The sequence below is a fragment of the Prionailurus viverrinus genome, chromosome F2 (assembly GCF_022837055.1).
Source record: "Prionailurus viverrinus isolate Anna chromosome F2, UM_Priviv_1.0, whole genome shotgun sequence".
Lineage (NCBI taxonomy): Eukaryota > Metazoa > Chordata > Mammalia > Carnivora > Felidae > Prionailurus > Prionailurus viverrinus.
The window spans coordinates 14,121,527-14,144,334 of NC_062578.1; the positions used below are offsets into that span (position 1 = coordinate 14,121,527).

General features: G+C 38.7%; 1 protein-coding gene across 7 annotated transcripts in view; it reads right to left on the minus strand.

Moving 5' to 3' along the window:
• TTPA (alpha tocopherol transfer protein) overlaps positions 1–22,808 on the minus strand; it is a 60,778-nt gene that overhangs the window by 22,289 nt on the left and 15,681 nt on the right. The gene's annotated exons all lie outside the window — the stretch shown is intronic.

Below are 22,808 nucleotides of genomic sequence, written 5' to 3' on the forward strand. Positions count from 1 at the left end.
TTTTAACTTGTACGCAGAGAACCGGGGAGATGTTATAACGGGTTCAAAGGAGATTTCAAAGCAGCATACTTTTATACGAAATGAAAGATGAATATGCAAATAGAGGCAAGACTAACTTCTTCCACAGTGACGGAGGGAGGCCAAGTGAAACTCTACCAGAGAGGACAGAATTCACATTTTCTGAGATAAGAGTTAAGTGCCATTGCTATCAGTTACCTGCAATTTATAAAGTTGTGAGACAGTATAGATGAAATCAGAATCCGATAATCCAGAGGGTGTCATTTAGAGTCTATACAGAGCCTAGGTTTCTACTGAAGCACAGAGTTTATCCTACATCACTTGGGAAACCTCACTTCAAACTTTTCGATGTAGTATTTACCATGGAAACGTTCAAACACATATCGAGACAATAGTAGTACATTGCCTCAACAGTCAGTGCTGTTTTGCCAATCTTGTTTTGTCTGCCTCTCCCACTTTTTTAAAAAGCTGAAATATTGGGGCGCCTGGGTGGCGCAGTCGGTTGAGCGTCCGACTTCAGCCAGGTCAAGATCTCGCGGTCCGTGAGTTTGAGCCCCGCGTCGGGCTCTGGGCTGATGGCTCGGAGCCTGGAGCCTGTTTCCGATTCTGTGTCTCCCTCTCTCTCTGCCCCTCCCCCGTTCATGCTCTGTCTCTCTCTGTCCCAAAAATAAATAAATGTTGAAAAAAAAATTAAAAAAAAAAGCTGAAATATTGTAAAGGATCCTTACCTATCATATTTTATTCATAAATAATGTGCATTTTTTCTTTTTTTATATTACTAAATACCATTTTCGCACCAAAAAAAAAAAAAAATAGCAACAGTTCCACAGAGTCATCTAATATCCAGTGCTGAGTATTTTCCATTTTCACCTCCGATGTACAGCCTCCATTCTCCTCTCCCATTTGTGCGCCGTGAGGCTGACTGATTGATTTCCCCAGTGTGCTCCTTGCCCTCTGGCTCCCAGTTCTGCTTAGCTGGCAGAGGCAACGGGGAAGAGTTTGAGGTCAGGATCTTATTCCCCCAGCTCCCTCCCGATGGGGTTGCCCCATATTGACTGTATCCCTTTATCAAAGCCCACCATGCCTTTTCGACAGCCCTTTCTTATAGCTACAGCTACTTTCTCTGAGTTTCCATAACTACCCACCCCTCGTCTGCTCAGGTCTATATTAGTCTGGTAGGGCTGCTGTAACAAAGTGCTGTAAGAAAGATGAAATAATAAAAATTTCTTCTCAGGGCACCTGGGTGGCCCAGTCAGTTAAGTGTCCTACTTCGGCCGACATCACCACCTCACAGTTCATGGGTTCGAGCCCCACATCAGAGTCTGTGCTGACAGCTCAGAGCCTGGAGCCTGCTTCGGATTCTGTGACTCCCTCTCGCTCTCTGTCCCCTCCCCACTCATGTTCTGTCTCTCTCTGTCTCTCAAAAATAAATGAAATGTTAAAAAAAATAAAATTATTCTCACGATACTGGAGGTAGAAGTGCCAAATCAAAGTGTGGGCAGGATTGCTTGCTTTTTCGGAGACTGTGAGGGAGAATCTGTTCTGTGCCTCTTTCTAACTTCAGGTCCTTATGGTAGTGCTTGGCACCCCTGGGTTGTAGCTACATCACTCTGGTCTCTACCTCCATAGCTGCATGGCCATCTCCCTGACCTGTGTTTGCATGTCTACATTTTCTTCTTATAAGGACACCAGTCGTATTGGGTTAGATTCTACCCTAATCAAGTACGACCTCATGTTAACTTGATTACATCTACAAAGAACCTATTTCCAACTTAGGTCACATTCTGAGGTTCTGGGAAGGGTATGAATTTTGGGCAGACAACGTTCAACCCAGTAGAAAATCTAAGGGTGGTGGTGACTTTGTGTTGCCCATGCCCTCACTATTGTAAATAGTCCCTTTGTGAAACTATCCTAAATTGTCGAATTTGAGTATACCATCTGTTTCTGGTCAGAACCCTGTCTGCCCAACCAGTGGGGCACATTAAGATGATTAAGGTCTCTGGACTACATTATACAAAAAAAGCTGGAGAGTTTACACAACAGTGAAGTAAGATCACAATCCCTTGCTGTGTAAAGGCAAACTCGGGTCTGATTATCTTCACTGATAAAAATTGGAGAGCCTGTTTTCAATGTCAGTAGCACAATGTTTATTTGTTCTGGTTAAACTCCCTCATCTAGAACCTTAGCAATAATTTTTATCACCACCTGATTACTTTTGCAATAATCCACAGTCATCCGTTAAAACTCATTTGGCTTTTGCTAACTAAAGGAGAAAGTTAAATAGCCCCAACCTCGGCAGTTACCTAGAAATGTGGTACTGCTTTTGGTTTACTCTCTGGGGGATACTGGAAGAATGGGAGGGGGCGGGGAGCAGGGTGGTCAGTTTCAAGGGCCTCTGTTTGCTTTTTCTATGATAGCACTTACTCCGTGGGTCGTAAACAATATGGGGATTCTGCCAGATACTAAATATGTTTAATTGTATTATATATTCTGCAAAGTGAGGAAATGACCATAGGCTCAATCTCCTATCTCATCAGGTCCATTGTAAAATAAACTCAGGTGAAGACCTCATCTATCACCTGACCTCCACAAGCCCCGTTCTGCCTGGAGACCACAGTGGTATGTTGGGGCCCTGGGGATTACCTTCGTAATGTCTGGTAACCCTCCCATGCACTAGGTCTTTCTCTTTATCCTTGTTCTCTTACTCTGATAAATGGCTGCAGGTACCTCTGGGCATGACTTGGGGGAAGGGTCATGGTATACACCTGTTGGAGCACAGGAACTGGTCTCAAAGGACCCAGCTTCTCCTCAAAGATCCTCACATCCGTGAACCAGGCACTTGTTTAGATACGTAAACTAGGTACTTATTTCTTCATTTTTGAACCATGCATGCCATTCTTTAGTTGTGCATCAAGAATCATGTGGATTAGTAGAGTAAAAATTGTTCCCCTTGTTAGGAATATTATTTCGCTTACTGCTGGCAGTCATTTATTTGAAAATGACATGTGTAAAAGCCTATATAAAAGTTTGTTTATTTAAACAAAGGTGTATATACCCCTACTATGTGTCAGGTAGAATTCTAAGTTCTTTACAAATGTTAACTCATTTAGGGAAGAGTACGCAATGGGAAAAAGATAGTCTATTCAACAAATGGTATTGGGAAAACTAGACAGCTACATGCAGAAGAATGAAACTGGACCACTTTCTTATACCACACACAAAAATAAACTCAAAATGGATTAAAGTCCTAAATGTGAGACCTGAACCGTAAAAATCCTAGAAGAGAGCCCAGGCAGTAATCTCTCTATCAGTTGTAGGCACATTTTTCTAGATATGTCTTCTGAGGCGAGGGAAATATAAGCAAAATTAAACTATTGGGACTACATCAAAATAAAAAACTTCTGCACAGTGAAGGAAACAATCAACAAAACTAAGAGGCCACCTACTGAATGCGAGAAGGTATTTGCAAATGACATATCTGATGAAGAGTTAGTATCCAAAATATATAAGGAACTGATACAACTCAACACCCCAAATAAAAATAACCCAATTAAAAGTGGGCAAAAGACGTGAACAGCCATTTCTCCAGAGAAGACACACAGATGGCCAGCAGACACATGAGAAGATGCTCAACATCACTCTTCATCAGGAAAATGCAAATCCAAACTACAATAAGATATCACCTCACACCTGTCACAAAGGCTAAAATCAAAAACTCAAGAAACAACAAGTGTTGGCAAGGATGTAGAGAGAAAGGAACTCACATGCACTGTTAGTAGGAATGCAAACTGGTGGAGGCATTGTGGAAAACCGTATGGAGGTTCTTCCAAAAGTTAAAAATAGAACCACCCTGGGATGCCTGGGTGGCTCAGTCAGTTAAGCGTTTGACTCTTGATTTCAGCTCAGGTCATGATCTCACGGTCATGAGAGAGCCCAGCTTGGGATTCTCTCTTTCCCTCTCTCTCTTTCTGCCCCTCCCCGACTTGTGCCCACTTGTTCTCTCTCAAAATAAATAAATAAACATTAAAAACATAGAACTACCCTCCAGTATAGTAATCACACTACTGGGTATTTACCGCAAAAATGTAAAAACACTAATTCAAAGGGATACATGCACTCCTATGTTTATTGCAGCGTTATTGACAATAGCCAACTTACAGAAGTATCCCAAGTGTCCATTGATAGATGAATGGACAAAGAAAACGTGGTCTATACACACTGCAATATTATGCAGCCATTAAAAAAAATGAAACCTTGCCATTTGGAATGACATGGGTAGAACTAGAGAGTATAATGCTAGGCAAAATAAATCAGTCAGAGAAAGACAAATACCATATGCTCTCACTCATATGTAGAATTTAAGAAGTAAAACAAATGAGCAAAGGAAAAAAAGAGAGACAAACCAAGAATCAGACTCTTAACTATAGAGAACAAACCGATGATCACCAGAGATGAGATGAGTGGGGGAGTGGGTGAAAAGGTGATGGGGATTAAAGAGTACACTTATCATTATGAACACTGAGTAATGTATAGAATTGTTGAATGACTATATTAAACACCTGAAACTAATATAACACTGTATGCTAATTATACTGGAATTAAAATTTAAAAAAACATGTTAAGTCACTTAATTTTCATCACAATCCTGCATGGTAGATTCTATTACTCCCATACTATTTTGGAGGAAACTGAGGAACAGAGACATTAAGTAACTTACCCAACACCACACAGCTGGTATTAGTCCAGTTCAGATTGCTTAATTATAATTAAGATTTAACCACCATGCTATGTTGCATCAAACATGCAATCATTTTTCATAAGAATTTAAATTGTGGAAAGCGAACGATTTTAATACAGAAATGACCAATTGGGTCAATGTAGTATCATTATGCCTAAAAATAAAACCATTGAGTAAATATTCAGATTACTAATACCTACCATTTTTTCCAGATACCGTGCTAGGTATTTTACATACATTATCTCTAATTTTGTAACAGAGCTTCAGTGTGGGGTAATATTATCCCTATTTAGAAAGGAGAAAATTGGATCTCAAGAGGTGATTGCAATGCAGCCTAATGCCACTTGGCTCTTACATGCTGAGCAGGATGACTAAAGCCAGGTCCTGACATTACATATCTGCCTACCTGAGCCACCAGCATATTAGGAACATTGTGATAATGTAGGCCGCTCTCAGGGGGACATGGTAATTGACTCTAATTAAATTGAACATACAACAGCCGAGAATGAATCCTAGAATACCTCTCCTTACTCAAGTACATATCTTTCACTCATTTGGACTCAGAGAACTCAATCACGCAAACATCCTTACATTCAATGGTAACAGATGATGCAGTATTTTCTGTGGCTGAAAAGCCCTGGGCATTGGAGGTACATTAAGAGTTGGAATGAGATTCTGTTTCTCACCAGATCTGTGCTACTCAGGAAATACCTGAGCAGTAAAGACTTAGCTTTCCTCCTCACTCAGTGGGGATCATTTTTACCATATGACAATATTTCTGGACTCAACTCGAATGAGATAATACACGTGAAAGTATAGGGTAAGTGAGTAAAAATTTAGGCTAAGATAATTATGCTCTGTGTGTTCAAGGTCTGTTTATGGTCATATAGATTCATTATATATTTTGCTAACCCTACCCCTGACCCTAATATACCAAAACGCTTATGCCCATTCCTTGTTTTGTGACTCTGACTTAGCTGACTACTAATCTAAATCAGTTAATTTTGAGTCTGCTCCTTCACCATCCGTGTCCCCAGTGACTGATCTCAGGATGACATGAGTTGTTCAGAATCTATTCTTTCCTTTCTGACCTTAAACAGTGAACCCCAACTCTATCCCAAATCCCTGAAACCTCATTTCATTGCTGAGACACACACTTTCCTGCATTTTACATCTCTGAAATTGGGATATATGTAAGTGGCTTACAGCCACTCTCCGTCCGACCACGGTTGTGACATAGCAGATGTTGCTGCAGACCCTAAAGGGCCAGACTGGCAGAAGGGGTGTGAGTGACATGGAAGAAAATCCAGAACGAAAAGAGTGCCGTGAACTTTTTCGGTGGTAAAGCGTATCATGAGGAAATATTTGCTGATTTAATCATTTGGTGAGTGTGCGATAAAGTGGCATTAAATACATTCTCAAGGTTTTCACCACTATCTAGACCTAAATCTTTCTTCATTACCCTCAACCAAAACTCTGCAGCCATTAACCCATAACTTCCCTCTCTCCAGCCCCTAGCAATCTCTATTCTACTTTCTGTGTCTATCAGCCTGCCTGTTCTAGTACCTCATATAAGTACCTTCATATAAGTAGAAAACATAATGTTTTCTAGATCTATTCATGTTGTAGCACATATAAAAATGGCTTTACTTTTAATGGCTGAATAATATTCCATTGTTTGTATATACCACATTTTCTTTATCCATTCTTCTGTCCACGGGCGCTTGTGTTGCTTCTTTTTTTTTTTTTTTTTTTTTTTTTTGACTATTGTTGCTGCGAGCACTGGTGTAGAAGTAGCTGTTTGAGTCCTCTGGATATACAACGAGATGTGGCCTTTGAGTCATCTGGTAGTTCTCTGTTTAACCTTTTTAGAAACTGACACACTGTTTTCCACAGAGGCTGCAATTGCTGTAATCTTGGGGTGCCCAGCTGTCTCAGTTGGTGGAGCATGAGACTCTTGAACTCAGGATTGTGAGATCAAGCCCCATGTTGGGCCGACTTTTAAAAAAAATTGTAAAAATAAAAAACCATTGTGAAAAGAAAAAAAAATTGGTGTAATCTTTTATCCCCCATCAACCAAAAGATTGAGAGTACAGACCAAAAGGTCATGGGCCAGAGACTTTGGGGGTCTCAACATCCCCAATGTCAAAATAAAGTAGCTGTATTTCATTGTAAACCTGGCTTAGAATCCAGAACCAATGGACTTCATTCTTCCATGGATTCTTCTAACAAATGCTGCATTTTGACGCCACAGGGAATAATAGTTGAGTGGCAAACTGTGCACATGGATGACTCTGAATTAAAGAGTGATACAAAAGAGATAGTCCCTGGACGGGAAGAAGTTTAGGAGTGCACTAACCACAATATAGTGCTAATACCCTCTTTCAGTGAATCTAAGGTGCTATACATTATAATACAATATTATATATGTTATATATTACATATATATATAATAGAAGTAAAGATGCATTAACTTATGATGCATTGCTATAGCATCATGGATTATAATATACCTCCTGGTTTTAGCAATATAAAAATGTGGGAAAAAATGTGTTTTAGGGGTGCCTGGGTGGCTCAGTTGGTTAAGCATCTGACTCTTGATTTCGGCTCAGGTCATACTCTCACAGTATATGTTACCGAGCCCCATGATGGGTTCTGTGCTAACAGCTTGGAGCCTGCTTAGGATTCTCTCTCTCCCTCTCTCTCTCTGAATCTCCTCCCACTCACAGGCGCACACACACGCGCACACACACACACTCTCTCTCTCTCTTTCTCTCAAATTAAACATTTTTTAAAAATGTGTTTTAGACTCAGTGAAATATAATATTTCCCTTCTTATGTATTAATAAGAGTTATTGAGTTGTATAGGATAAAAATACCTAAGTTTGAAAAACTCTTTCTATAAATATAAAGTATTTGGATGATAAGAAAGCATTGTATCATAATATTTTTCTTCCTAAATGATCATGGTGCCATTTACAATCAATGACATCTTAGCTTTGATAAAATAATCTATCAGCTTTACCTGTACTTTGATTCTGTTCACTTCTTAGTCTTGAGTTAAATTATGACTCTAACTCCTACTTACCAGTATCTCTCCCTGTTACAATCTTTTATGTGAGAGGTACCGCATCAAGTCCTGATGGTCCGAACCAGTTAAATCTTTTAAGATATTAGTCGTTGGGGGTAGTAGCTACAAAAGAAGTTCTCTATAGGAGTTTTAGTATAACAGCCTTTTTGTTTAGCAAATGGTAATGAAGATTCTATTTCCCAAGCTGGAACAGACAATGGAACAATTTACCTGGGGTTTTGTTAGAGACAGACATTTCCAGCCCCATCCAGACCTATTAATCAGAATCTCCAGAGAAGATGCCTAGAAATCTGCATTTGTAATAGACACCCAGAGGATCCTTAGGATAAAGCAAGTTTGAGAATCACTGACTGAAGGTAATCGATTACCGTCAGATCTATGCCTACAGATTTAATAACTCTAAAAGTCGCATGATACAGGCCCTCCATCTAGATGAGCTACCATGCTGATCAAGGAGATATCTTGGAGCTCTCTGAACAATTCAAAAGGGAAATGCTCAAAAACGTCACCTTTAAAAACCCTAAAATGTAGCTTTTCTAAGTTCCACTTAGCCTAAATGCAGGAATGTACATCCTCAGTGGGTAGTTTTAATTCTGTCCTGTTAAAATACAGTCAGTTAAGGAAGGGATTATATCAATAGCCTATGTCCACATCTGTTAACATAGTATCTGATGACCCGAATGCCACTTATTTAGGCACACAGACCTGTTCCTTAAGGCTTTAGATACGTAATTGGAGCTTTTGGGCTATTGAAGTTACCTTAAACCTCATTTCATCAAAGAGACCCGTAAGTTAATACTTGCAAACCACAACGTATGGAAGGAACCACGAAATCTCTTAAGAATGCTGGCTCATAAACCTAACCCACATGGCCCTTTCTTAGTAAAGTCGCCATTTTCGGGTGCAAATTATAATTATGATAAATAACATTCATTGTAAAAGGGAGACTGCACTGAGATTCTAACGTCCGCCAGTTGTCCCCTTGAGGAATCCTGTTTGCCTCCATTCAGCGCCCTTGACATCCAGGACAGATGACCGCCACGTAGTTCAGTACTCGTTGAATGTTGAACTGCGGAATGGGATTTTCTATTACACACATACCTGCTAACTATGTGCCGGGAATCATTCCAAGCACTTCATATATTACGTCTCGTAGAGATTGGTAGTCAATTTTGAGAGAAATCATTCTGACATCTTCCAGCAGCAGCAATTTCTTTTACAAATACTTGTAAAGTGATGCCTGTGTGCCAGGCACTGTGTGAGATCATGTGAAACTTTATTTTAGACTGGCTAACCCAAAACAGCTTATTTCAAAACTTACGTGACAGAGACTCATTCAATCTCTCTTCCTTCTCTAGAAAAAGAAAAGAACCAGACTAGATACTTTCTGAGGTATAAACTTTAAAGCTCTAAAACATTCTGATTCTATCAACCTAAATGTTGCTCTCTCCCATAATACCTTAAATGAGAGCATTTATATGGCTACCATTAGAAAATGTAAAACTCAGGGCGCCTGGGTGGCTCAGTCAGTTAAGCATCCGACTTAGGCTTAGGTCATGATCTCGCGTTTGGTGAGTTCGAGCCTCGAGGTGGGCTCTGTGCTGGCAGTGAGAAGCCTGCTTCAGAGTCTGTGTCTCCCTCTCTCTCTCTCTCTCTCTCTCTCTCTGCCCCTCCCCCGCTCATACTCTGTCTCTTTCTCTCAAAAAATAAAAAAAAAAAAAAGAAAAGAGAAAGAAAACTTTAAAATCTTTGCATGGAAATGCTTCTGTATGGTGGAAAGGAAAATTAACGTAAGTAGCTACATCTATATAGCCCACGGTCTGTATAATCAACACTAAGAAGAACTCCTAACCTAAGAGATCTCCTGTCCCCAACAAACAGGATGACAGCAGTGGAGTGACGATTGAGAAAGCACCTGCATATGAGGGAAGACATTTCCTGCACTGTAGTTATTATCTAACATCAGATTAAGACTATGAACAGTGCCAGTTTGTCTTGTTTCATAGGTAAATGTTAATACGTAATTTTTCTGTTGTATGAAAATCATATATGTAAATTGTCCTGTTTGAGAAATAAGAATAAATGTGGATATGTAAAGATTTTGGAAGGAATGAGGCAATCAGCATCTGCAGTCTGTTTATTCAGTGGTGGCCTTTGGTACACTCCCCAGTGTTGTAAATATCCAAAGACCAACTCGGGCATGTGTTTACCTAGCCTTGCCCTTTGAGTTCCTTCTGGAGCTCAGTTATGCAAATTCACCAAGTTCAGATAGTACCTCCAAATAGGGTTTGCTTAAGTTTGTATTGCTAAAAAATACAATATGGAGATGATTCAACCATAAATGAGAAGGAAATCCTGCCCTTGGCGACAATATGGATGGACCCAGAGGTCATTATGCTAAGCGAGATAATTCACAGATAAAGACATATTCTGCATGGTATCACCGATCTGTGGAATCTAAAACAAGAAAGAAAAGAAAAAAGAAAAATGCTGCTAACTTTGGGCTTAGTTTTTTTCCTCTTTTCTAGTTCCTTGAGGTGTAAAGTTAGGTGGTTTATTTGAGATTTGTTTGTTTGTTTCTTGAGGCAGGTGTTTATTGCTATGAACTTCTCTCTTAGAACTGCTTTTGCCGAATCCTGTTAGTTTTGGTATATTGTATTTCCCTTTTCATTTGTCTCAAGGTATTTTTTGATTTCTCTTTTGATTTCTTCTTTGACCCACTGTTGTTCAGTAACATGTTGTTTAATTTCCACATATTTGTGAATTTTCCCGTTTTCTTCTCGTATTCGATTTCTAGTTTCATACCACTGTGGCCAGAAAACATTTTTGACATGATTTCAATCTTCTTAAATATATGAAGACTTGTTTTGTGACCTAACATACAATTTACCCTGGAGAATGTTCCATGTACACTTGAGAAGAACGTGTGTTCTATTGCTTTTGGATGGGATTGAGCTTTGCTTTGTGAGATGTTTAAAAAAAATTTTGTTTTGAGTCTTCATGTTGGGCCCAACATGGGGCTCGAACTGACGACCCCAGATCAAGAGTCACACACTCTACTGACAGAGCCAGCCAGGCGTCCCTGTGAACTATTTTTTTGATTACCAATTCAGTCTTTTTATTTGCTGTAGGTCTATTCATATTTTCTATTTCTTTTTGCTTCAGTTTTGAGAGTTTGTGTCTTTCCCTGTGTCAACTTCATCTAGGCTATCTAATTTGTTAGCATACATTTGTTCTCAGGACTCACTTACAATCCTTTTTATTTCTGTAATGTCTGTAGTGACATTCCCTCTTTCATTCCTGCTTTTAGTAATGTGAGACTTCTCTCTTTTTTTTCTTAATCTAGCTAAACTTTTGTCGATTTTGTTGATCTTTTCAAGGAACCGTTTTCTTTTTTTAAGTTTATTTGTTTCTTTTAGTAATCTCTACACCCAATGTGGAGCTCGAACTCGCAACCCTGATATCAACAGTCACATGCTCTTCAGACTAAGCCAGCCAGGCGGCCCCAAAAAACCAACTTTCAGTTTCATTGATTCTCTCTACGGTTTTTCGATTTTCTATTTTGTTTATCTTCATTCTGATCTTAATAATGTTTTTCCCTCTGCCACCTTTGAGTTTAGTTTGCTGCTTTTTTGTTTTAGAACTGCAGTTCCTTATGGTGGAAAGTTAGGTTACTGACTTGAGATCTTTTTTTAACGTGAGCATTTACAGCTATATATTTCCCTCTGAGCACTGCTTTCAATGCATTCCATGAATTTTGATATGTTGTGTTTTACTTTTCATTCATTTCAAAGTGTTTTCTAGTTCCCTTTATGATGCTTTTCTTTGACACATTGGTTATTTAGGATCGTGTGGTTTAATTTCTACAGATTTGTGCATTTTCTGGTTTTCCTTCTGTTAGTGATTTCTACTTCCATTGTGGTCAGAGAAGATCTTTGTTTGATTTCAATCTTAATTTATTGATACATTGATTATAGTGATATTACTGATTAATCTTTTTTGTCAACTAACATATGATTTATATAGGAGAATCTTCCATGTGGTCTTGAGAAAAATATGTCATCTTGTTGTTGGATGGATTATTTTATAGATATTTATTTGGTCTAGTTGATCTATAATATCTTCAAGTTTTCATTTTCTTGTTGATCTTTTGCCACACTCTTCTGTTCCTTTTTGAAAGTGGGGTATTTGTTTGTTTTCTCTTTTATTTTTCTATTTCATTAATATCTCCTCTAATCTTTATTATGTCCTTGTAATGCCTGCCCATCCTTGCACCTAGGTCTTTCTATGTATTTATAGCTATTTCTTTAGCCACCTAGCATTACTGGGTCAAAGGATATGAACATTTTAAAATATCTTGATACATGTTGCTACCCCGTCTTCCAGAAAAATTGGACTAATTAATAACTGTGCCAAATAGGCAGGTTAGGATACTGATGCAGCAATGCTATATTAATAGGGTCGGTAGCTTAAGCAGTATCAGTCTCCTACTGCCATTGTGACCGGCTGCCACTAACTTAAAACAACACAGATTTATTCTTGTACCATTCTGAGGCCAGAAGTCCAAAATCAGTTTTACTAGGCTAGAGTGGCGGTGTTTGCAAAGCTGCTTTATTCTGGAGGCTCTTAAAAGAGCCTTTAGTCCCTTGTGTTTTTTAGCTTCTAGCCTGTGTTCTTTGGCTACGGCCCCTTCCTTTATCTTCAAAGCACATCACTTCAATCTCTGCTTCCATCATCACATGGCCTTCTCTGACCTTGACTCCTCCTGTGCCCCTCCTACAAGGATGGTTGTAATTAAATCAAGCCCACCCTGATAATCCAGAATAGTCTGCCCATCTCAAGACCGTTCATCTAATCACATCTGCAAAGTCCCTTTTGTCGTATAAGATTCACAGTTTCCAGGGATTAGGATGTGGATGGCTGGAAGTCATTATCCTGCCTACCACTGCATCAGGCTTTTATACACACTACATAAATTTATTCAGAAGTGATAAAATCTGACATACATTTTAGTTGTCAAATCTATCTAATGGCACAATATTACAACTAATGGCATTAAAGTTCACTTGTATTATTGATAGTATTACTAGGAACAGAGCTGAGGAGCATCTATTAGCATAATTCTGTGGTGTCTGAGGCCATGAGCCAGAGAGATCATTGCAGGGCGAATGTACAGCGAAGAGGCAAATTTCCTGAGCCTCATTGACAAAGAGGGTCTGGGCCAGAAAAATTAGGCTTTTGGCACAGACTACTCTAAATGTCATACATAATCACATGCATGTAATCGTCAGTGTGTCATAATTTTGGATTCTTATAGCTGAAAATCTGAAAGTTGAGAACTGCTGGTAATTGGAAAATTACCGATCCAAATTTCTTTAAAAAATTTTTTTTTAATGTTTATTTATTTTTGAGAGAGAGGGAGACAGAGCATGAGCGGGGAAGGAACAGAGAGAGAGGGAGACAGAATCCGAAGCAGGCTCCAGGCTCTGAGCTGTCAGCACAGAGCTCGATGCTGGGCTTGAACTCACAAGCTGTGAGATCATGACCTGAGCCAAAGTCAGATGCTTAATCATCTGAGCCACCCAGGCGCCCCAACTGATCCAAATTTCTTAAAGCACTATATTGTAAATTATGCTTCACAAAATATAGTCCAGATACCTCCAGTTATTTCCAAGGAACTCACAGTTATCAGAGTTGGATGCACATCTCTTTAATGTTTATAAGAGACCATCGTTTATATTATCACTTAGCATAAATCAATAAATTTTTTATTATATGTAATAGGTGAAGAGATTGACGGGGGGGAGGGAGAATAACATCTTGAACTGCAAAACAGAACCAAAAGTTTGAGAACCGAGTAGATAAAAAAAAAAAAAAAAAAAAAAAAGCAATTCATTCACCATAGCACCACCTAGTGGAACTTTAGAAGAAATCAATTGGTTTTTCTATCCGCCTTGGATGGGCAAAATAAAATGTAAAGAGAATAAGGGGTCATTTAAAAGTAAGCTCAATATAAAATGCAGTTCCTAAAGCAATTAAGGAGATTGATATGCTCTATTGAAAAATAAGGAATAACTTTATATTTGTACAAAAAAATCCCATTTTTTCTAGTTACAAATTGAGAAATACTCATTTTATGTACTTTACAAAATAAGAATGAGTACACTAGAATAAAGGCCATTCATAATTCCACCATTCAAGAATGTATATCAGTTCAAACATTTTTCTATGTCCATGTCTATACATTTATATTTTATTTTTAATGTTTATTTATATTTAATATTTATATTTAATTTTATTAAAAACAAAATTTTAATTTATTTTAATACTTATTTATATTTAATATTTACTATTTATTTAGTGTTATTTATATATATATTTTAATGTTTCTTTTTTTTGGGGAGAGAAAGAGACAGAGAGTGCAAGTGGGAGAGAGGCAGAAAGGGAGCCACAGAATCTGAAGCAGGCTCCAGGCTCTGAGCTGTCGGCACAGAGCCTGACACAGTGCTCGAACTCACAAACTGCGAGATCATGACCTGAGCCGAAGTCGGACGCTTAACGGACTGAGCCACCTGAGTGCCCCTATACATTTATATTTTAAAATGGAGTGTATGTCATAGTACTGTTTTCATTTAGCACTTCTTTGGCTACATTAAGCTATTAAATTTTTATCTATAATAATGTTTCATGGATGAATCCACTAAAAATACATATAAATTGAACATATGTTTTGGCTAATTAGCAAGAGCAAAAAAACTGAAAAAGACTACCTCCAGTTTGAGTCTGACCAAATTTCCATGAACTAGTTACTCAACCTCAGCTAAGTAGTAAAATTTATTGAAGGTCAAGGTCAGTTTCTTCTCAATAAAATAAATGGGAATAAAGTTGACTTCTATAGTGCTGATATGAATAGTGCAAAAAAAATAACTAGTACAGAGAGAGATTATCAATAAATAATAACCGTATCTGGGTTTGTTGACTTAAACTAAATAGATACGAAAATCATTTAGTAATGATGGAAATGCATTTTATGGGTATTAGAATTGACCTATCACAACCGTTAAAACTCCTTTATTATACATTAGTAGAATTTTTACAGATTAGAATTTGTTTAAAAATTAAATTGTATTATGTCAACTCAAAGTGTTTACCTTTTATATACATTTTATTAGACTCTGTCCAAAATTAAACAAAAATGTGTCAAATATATATAATTTTATGGAATTGTAAGAACGATGTCGCGTTGACTTTCACCTCTATGTAGGTAATTGCTGTATCTGTATCTAATGTCCTGACTTGTCATGTCAAATTTCAGGTGTCTTCATCTATGAACATATGTAGGACATTTGAAAAATCAGGTTAAACTGTTCATATTGTTATGTGTTTTTCAATTTTAACTATTATATATGTGGTGAATATATACTTTCCACTAATCCCTTGCTATAAACTGTTCTAATCATTATCTTTATGCATCTTTGCCTGCAAACCAGATTACTTCCTTAGGATAAACTCCCTAAAAATGAAACTGTAGAAGTAACAAGAACCTTAGAGGAGAAATAATGACATGTCTCGCGGGGCTGATCTTTACAGCCTTAGTCCACAAAGGCAGGTGTAAGACCCCTCAAAGCAAATTGAACTAAGTAATTCTAGGGTGGCCAATATAAGTTACCAAGAAAGCCACCTCTCTCATGGTCTAACTAGACCCAGGGATTGAGTCGACAATATCTGAAAGAATATTTGGAGTATATCTTAGTTCGGGCTCTCTGGAAGGAGCACGTGCTGTGACAATCTGCTTTCTGGAGGTGTTAGGGATTGCTTTCAGAAACAGCACCCCTAGGGGACCAGGGAAGCAAAGCTGGCAGGAGTTGAGCCATGATTCAGCTGCTGGAGAGAGTCAATCCCAGAGCCAGCTTGAGCTTCACAGCTGGATCACCCTTCGGAGATGAGGGAAGGAGATCTGTGGCCCCCACCCCAACCAGGAACTGCAGGCTGTTGCTGGGGAGGTGGGGTAACCTTGGGCAAAACAACTTCTTCTGAGTGCAGTTCCTGCGGGAGGTCTGTGAGCCATCAGCAGCCAAGAGTGCGGGTGGTTGAGGAAATGGGTGTCTCGGTTCTACGGAGAAGGGGGGATCTGGGCAGGACGCCACCACAGCAGATAAATTTTCTGGTCAGTCTTCCCTGAACGTTACTTCTTTCAGCTAAGGCCTCCATAACATTGCAGCAACCTTTGAGTTCATGTTTCATGCTTGACCATTACCTGAACGACAGGCTTCCTATGTTGCCGTTTAAATAGAGACTCAAATGTGTTATCAGACAATTCAGAAAACTGCCGTTCTCTGTGAACACTGAGAAGCCTAGCAAACAATTGCTTCTGAATGAAGTCCACTATCTCTCCAAGGAGATAGATGATCCAAGGAAGCACACCGGAGGCCAAGGTCAGCGTCCCCTTGGAACTTAAAAAAAATGTCTTCCCAAAGCCTATATGCGAGAGAACTTCCGGCCCTGAGATTCCACTCAACACAGCATGGTAATGGGGCTTCGGGAATTTCAGCCTCTGCGAAATGAACAGGCACTTCAAGGACTCAGTTAGAATAGCAGGTAGTCACTAAAGACATATAAGTAATTGTCAGTACAGTGCACACAGAAGGAGGCTAGGAAATTAACTGTACTACTGTTGGGAAGACTAAAACGTCATAAAACACACCGCCAAAAGTCGTGAAGCTGGTAAAGTGAAATTTCTTCATCATCGTTTTGTCCCTTAATTTTTCTATAGATATCAGATGGAGTTGGAGAAATTCTGCTGGTTTTCCTGACTTTTTTTTCTTTTTTTCCCCAATGTTTATTTATTTATTTTTGATGGTTTTTTTTTTTTAAACGTTTATTCATTTTTGAGAGACAGAGAGAGAGCACGAGCGGGGAAGGAGCAGAGAGAGAGGGAGACACAGAATCCGAAGCAGGCTCCAGGCTCTGAACTGCCAGCACAGAGTCCGATGTGGGGCTCGAACTCACGGACTGAGAGATCATGATCTGAGCTGAAGTCGGCCGCTTAACCGACTGAGCCACCCAGGCGCCCCTATTTATTTATTTTTGAGAGAAAGAGAGAGAGACAGAGAGACAGAGAGAGGGAGAATCCCAAGCAGGCTCTGCACTGTCGGCGCAGAGACCGATGCGGGGCTAGAACTGAACGAACCCATGAGATCATGACCTGAGCCGGGAATCAAGAGTCAGACGCTTAACCGACTGAGCCACCCAGGCACCCCTGATGTTTTTTCTCTAACTTCATTCTCTTCCGAATCCCTAGAGCAGCCTCTGGATTTTCAAACAAAATTCCGTATCTTAGATTGGAGTGTACATGACAAGCTGTATGCTCTGTGCTGATACACGTGGGGTTCTGCACCTTTGGTGCTTTTCAGTATTTCCCTGGAGCTTTGTCAGCTCCTCTGGCTGTGTTGGGATTTACTACATTAATGAATCCCTGGTTAGCTGGTTTAAGGGGATGTACGTCCATCCCTTTTTCTCCATCTTAGGAAGTGAGACATATCATTTCAATTTGCCAACGATTATCTTTTTCACTTGATGTGGTCATCATTAATTCCTCCAATTGTCAGCCCTTCTCAGCTACATTACTGGACCACCTGTTATGTCACATCAACCTGCTGTGCCCCAGCCAGGCTCCCTGTCTCTCTCTCCCTCTCAGGTTCCCATAAGCCAGGGCACGTAAGTCACAGCTTCCAAATATATTCTAAGCATATTCGTGTCCAGTTCTATGAGAGAAAAGAACTGTTTCTCCAAAGAAGCAATATAATTATGGCAAAAGCCTATCCTGATCATCTATATTACAGGCTATTATTATTTTAATTTCACATTTCTTAAACTGTAAGATTGAGTCATTTGAGTGTCTTCTTTGATGAATTCCTGGGAATTGTCTTTGCCCATTTTTCTTTTGGAAGTGTATTTTTTTGCCTATTGATTTGTAGATGATCTTTATCCACTACGGATATTAACCCATTTTTTTCCTTAATCTGATTTGTTTTCTAATAAAGAAGTAGAGAAAACTGTATGTGCCGAAATTACCTCAAATTTAACTTTTGCAATGGAGCTCAACATTCTCCTTTCACAAATGGGCATCATTTTAATATGTTCATAAACCTGTCCATAATATCACCTCTCTTCTAATCTCCAACGCTAGAATCTTCTAAATTATCTTTAACTCTTCTCTCTGTAAAATCCCTCGTATCTGCAACCTATCACCAGATCTGTCATTTCTTTGCTCAAAATAAATTCTTCTGTCATTCCCCACATCTGTTTTTATTTTTGTTTTACACCACCTTCAGTAAATCCCTCTCTCATGCTTCATTCTGATGCAATAGAAATGATCTCCCCTGCCTCCATTATTCTCCAGTGAAAAACAGTTGTTTTTAAATCTCAAAGGATACTTGCATAACTTTGGGATTGACCTCAGGCAGGGGGAAAGGAGCTGCCAGAATTCCCAAAAAAATGTAGGTCTGACATGTTTTTAAGCACGTGAAAGAAGGCTGATGATGGTATCATTTAAAAAATGTAGACATACAGGCTAAAAAGAGGATCTCCAGGCATAGAATTGCAAAATCAAAGAATTTTAAAGCAAGTTGAACAGATTATGTAATCAAAGCCACTTATTTTATAGGTAAGAATATAGGAACCTCGAGAGATTGAATAATTTGCTCAAAGGTACATCTAATTATTATATATTTATATAGTTATAAGTTATATATATTATGAAATACAGATGAGCATTTTATAGTGTAGCATAAATAGGAAGTAAATACTTTAAAAACATTTTATTTTATTTTAAATTTTTTTAATCTTTATGTACCTTTGAGAGAGAGAGAGAAAGTGCGAGCAGGGGAGGAACAGAGAGAGAGGGAGGCAAGAATCTGAAGCAGGCTCCAGGCTCCGAGCTGTCAGCACAGAGCCCCATGCAGGCTGGAACTCACGAACCATGAGATCATGACCTGAGCCAAAGTCAGGCACTTATCTGGCTGAGCCACCCAGGCACCCCTATTTTATTAATGGTACGAAAATCCTTTTTGCTCTTACTATTTTTTATTAAGTTTTTAAAATTTAATGTTTTTTATTTATTTTTGAGAGGCAGAGAGAAACAGAGCATGAGCGGGAGAGGGGCAGAGAGAGAGGGAGACACTGAATCTGAAGCAGGCTCCAGGCTCTGAGCTGTCAGTACAGAGCCCAACACGGGGCTCAAACCCATGAATTGCGAGATCATGACCTGAGCTGAAGTCAAACGCTTGACCAACTGAGCCACCAAGGCTCTTACTATGAATTATATTTTTGGTGAGTGCCAAATGAATATGCACAATCAACTTTTAAATTTTTGGATTATCCGGGCGCCTGGGTGGCTCAGTCAGTTAAGCGTCCAACTTCGGCTCAGGTCATGATCTCACGGTACCTGAGTTTGAGCCCCACGTCAGGCTCTGTGCTGACAGCTCAGAGCCTGGAGCCTGCTTCAGATTCTGTCTCTCTCTGTCTCTGCCCCTCCCCTGTCTGTGCTCTGTCTCTCCCTGTCTCTCAAAAATAAATACATTTTTTAAAAAATTAAAATCTTGGATTATCAGTTTGATATAGCAACCCAAAAATTGAGAATAAGCTTATTTTGACACTTGGTTATTTAAAAAACAGTAGGTCACAAAGATATGTAGATTCATTTTTCAATGATAGATACATTTTTCAATGTAGATATTCATTTTTCAATTTGATCCACTTAGAAGTTTTTATTGAAAAATCATTAGTAAAAATTCACCTTCCCTAATATCAATTCACTGTTCTTGACAAGTAAGTGGAAAATGCTGTACTTTCAAATTAAAAAAAAAAAAAGTGCTTGAATCCCGTGGGCATGCCTCATTTTAAAGTGGAAGTAGTTAAAATAACTTAGAAAAATCTGTTCCCAAGTTTTCCAAGTGTGTAGAGATAAGAGACTTTTTACAGGTGACATTTATATCTATTTACTTTACTTTTATTTTTTTATTTTCATAGAGAGAGAACGCACAAGCAGGGGACAGGGGCAGAGGGAGAGAAAAAGAATCCTATGTAGGCTCCATGCTCAGTGCAGAGCCGGATGTGGGGCTTGATCCCACAACCCTGGGATCATGATCTGAGCTGAAACCAAGAATCAGATGCTCAACCGACTGAGCCACCCAGGCGCTTCTATTTATATCTATTTCAAAATAAAATTAAATGATTATTTCCAGAAATATGTTTTCAAAACACTTATTTTGAAAAAACAAAAACAAAAAACTCTGCTTTGTATTTATATTTAAAACGTCATTATACGAACTAACAGATTAAAGGTGTGAGTTTTTAAGTAACCACTAGGTGGAGTAATACTAAAAGTCTCATCAAAATAAAGGACGGCATAGCCGGAACTTTTTTTGTTGTTTAATTTTTATTGAAGATTAATATATACACACAATGTACACATATTTGACTCCAAAAGGATGATAGACCTAAATATTAGAGCTAAAACTATAAAACTTTTAGAAGAAAGCATAGAAGAATATCTTTACGACCTTGCTTTGGATAAAGATTTCTTAGGAAACAATAAGCATGAACCCTAAAAAACAAAATTAATAAATTAGACTTAAGTAAAAACTTGTGGTCTCTTAAAGGTACTACTATGAATAGGAAAAGAAAAGTCACAGACTGGGAGAAAACGCTTGTAAAATGTATGTCTGATAAAAGACTTGCATCCTAAATATATAGAGAACACCCGGAACCCAATAAGGAGACAAACAATCCAATAAAGAGGCAAGAGATTTGGACACATCACGCAGGAAGAAATGTGGGTGGCAAATAAGCACACAAAAAGATATTCAACACCATTCGTCGCTAAGGAAAAGCAAATTAAACACAATGAGATAGTTCTTCACAGCTACTAGAATGTCTAAGTGGGCCTATGTGGGATGACAATAACAAATGGTGATATAGAGCAAGTGGAACTCTCATAAATTGCTGGTGGGGATGCAAAATGATACTGCTATTTTAGAAGTACAGTTCAGGGGTTTATTAGAAACTTAAACATATATTGCTATTCAACCCAGCAGTTCCACCCCTACACATTTGTTCAAGAGGAATGAAAACACCGGAAACTTCAGTGGGCAAATGTCTATTTGTAATAGCCAAGATTTGGGATAAGGTGCATGCTCATTAATTGGTAAATGGATAAACATACGTATATAATGAAATGCAACTCAGCAAGGAATGAAGTCAGTATGTGCAATAACATGGATGAATCACAAAAGTATTACAAACGGGGGTGCCTGGGTGGCTCGGTTGGTTAAGCGTCCGACTTCGGCTCAGGTCATGACCTCACGGTCCGTGAGTTCGAGCCCCACGTTGGGCTCTGTGCTGACAGCTCAGAGCCTGGAGCCTGTTTCAGATTCTGTGTCTCCCTCTCTCTCTGCTCCTCCCCTGTTCATGCTCTGTCTCTCTCTGTCTCAAAAATAAATAAACGTTAAAAAAAAATTAAAAAAAAATAAATAAAAAAGTATTACAAACGATGCAACAAGGAAACACCTATACTCTACATGCCATTTCGCAAGTGTGTGTGTTATGTGTTTATTTAGATATAGATATAGATACGGAATATGTAAAATATTATCATAAAATTACCAGGAGGATTACTGGGTCAAAAGCTATGTGTGTTTGTAATTTTGTAATTTTGTAATTAGCAGCTGTACTAATTTACACCCCCACCCACAGTGCCAAGTGCACCTGTTTGCACACAACCTCATCAAGGGTGTGTATAAGTTCTGGATTTTTGCTAATCTGACAGAGAAATGGCATCTCAGTAGAGATTTAATTTATATTTCTCTTCGCAGAAATTCTAATGTATTACTAGTATATTAATATATTCTAATATATTACTAACATATTAATTAATTACATTTAATTTATATGTCTCTTTGCAGAAATTCTAATGTATTACCTGGTATTCCAGTTGTTCACCTTGCACACCCCCTGAGGCACTCAGACATTACTTACCGTAGCACCTCAAACTTGCCATGCAACTTTAAACCCCCGTGCAATTATATAGACTGTTTCCCGATCCTAGAATGCCCTCACCTCCAGCATTTGCCTGTTGACCCCCTGACTACCCTTCAAAATTCTCGCCATCTTTATGAAGCTTTCCTTGGTTCTCTTAGACTAAGATGATGTCGCTTTCCTCTGAGCTGCTGTCGTGCTTTGCAGCTATAATCTTACATTTCATGGTAATTGCAATTATTTTTCCAAATCACTGTGAGCTCCTGAGCATATTACAAGGTGTATCTAAGTTCTATAGGACAAGGGCTTCAATTCATTCAACTCTTTATCCTCAGGAGCTGAGAGGGAAGGGAGTCTGGCACAAAATAAGACTACGGTAAATGTGTGCTGATCTAAAGAAATGGTCTCTGCAGAAGCAAACACGTTTCTGTAAGTACATATGCATGAATGAATGCACATCTATGAAGGAAGTTTTCTGACGAATAAATCTAACAGTGTAATTCTGTATCTAGTGGTGATTTATCTCCAACTCTCCTCCCTGAGAACTCACATTTTAAAAATAAAAACTTATGGGGCGCCTGGGTGGTTCAGTCGTTTAGGCGACCGACTCTTGATCTCGGCTCAGGTCATGACCTCACAGTTCGTGAGTTTGAATCCTGCTTCCAGCTCTGCACTGATTGTGTGGAGCCTGCTTGGAATTCTCTCTCCCTCCCTCTCTGCCACTACCCTACTTGTACTCTCTGTCTCTCAAAATAAAAAAATAAACTTAAAAAAATGTGTTTTTTTTAAATCTATGTTGTTTGGTAGTCCAATATGGTCTAGAAATAGCTGGTAGACTGAGAGAGCCAAGCATTTTCATTTTATGCTGGACTCCACCTGTCCTTAAAGGTCTTAAGGGACAAGATAATCTGAAAGGCCAGCATG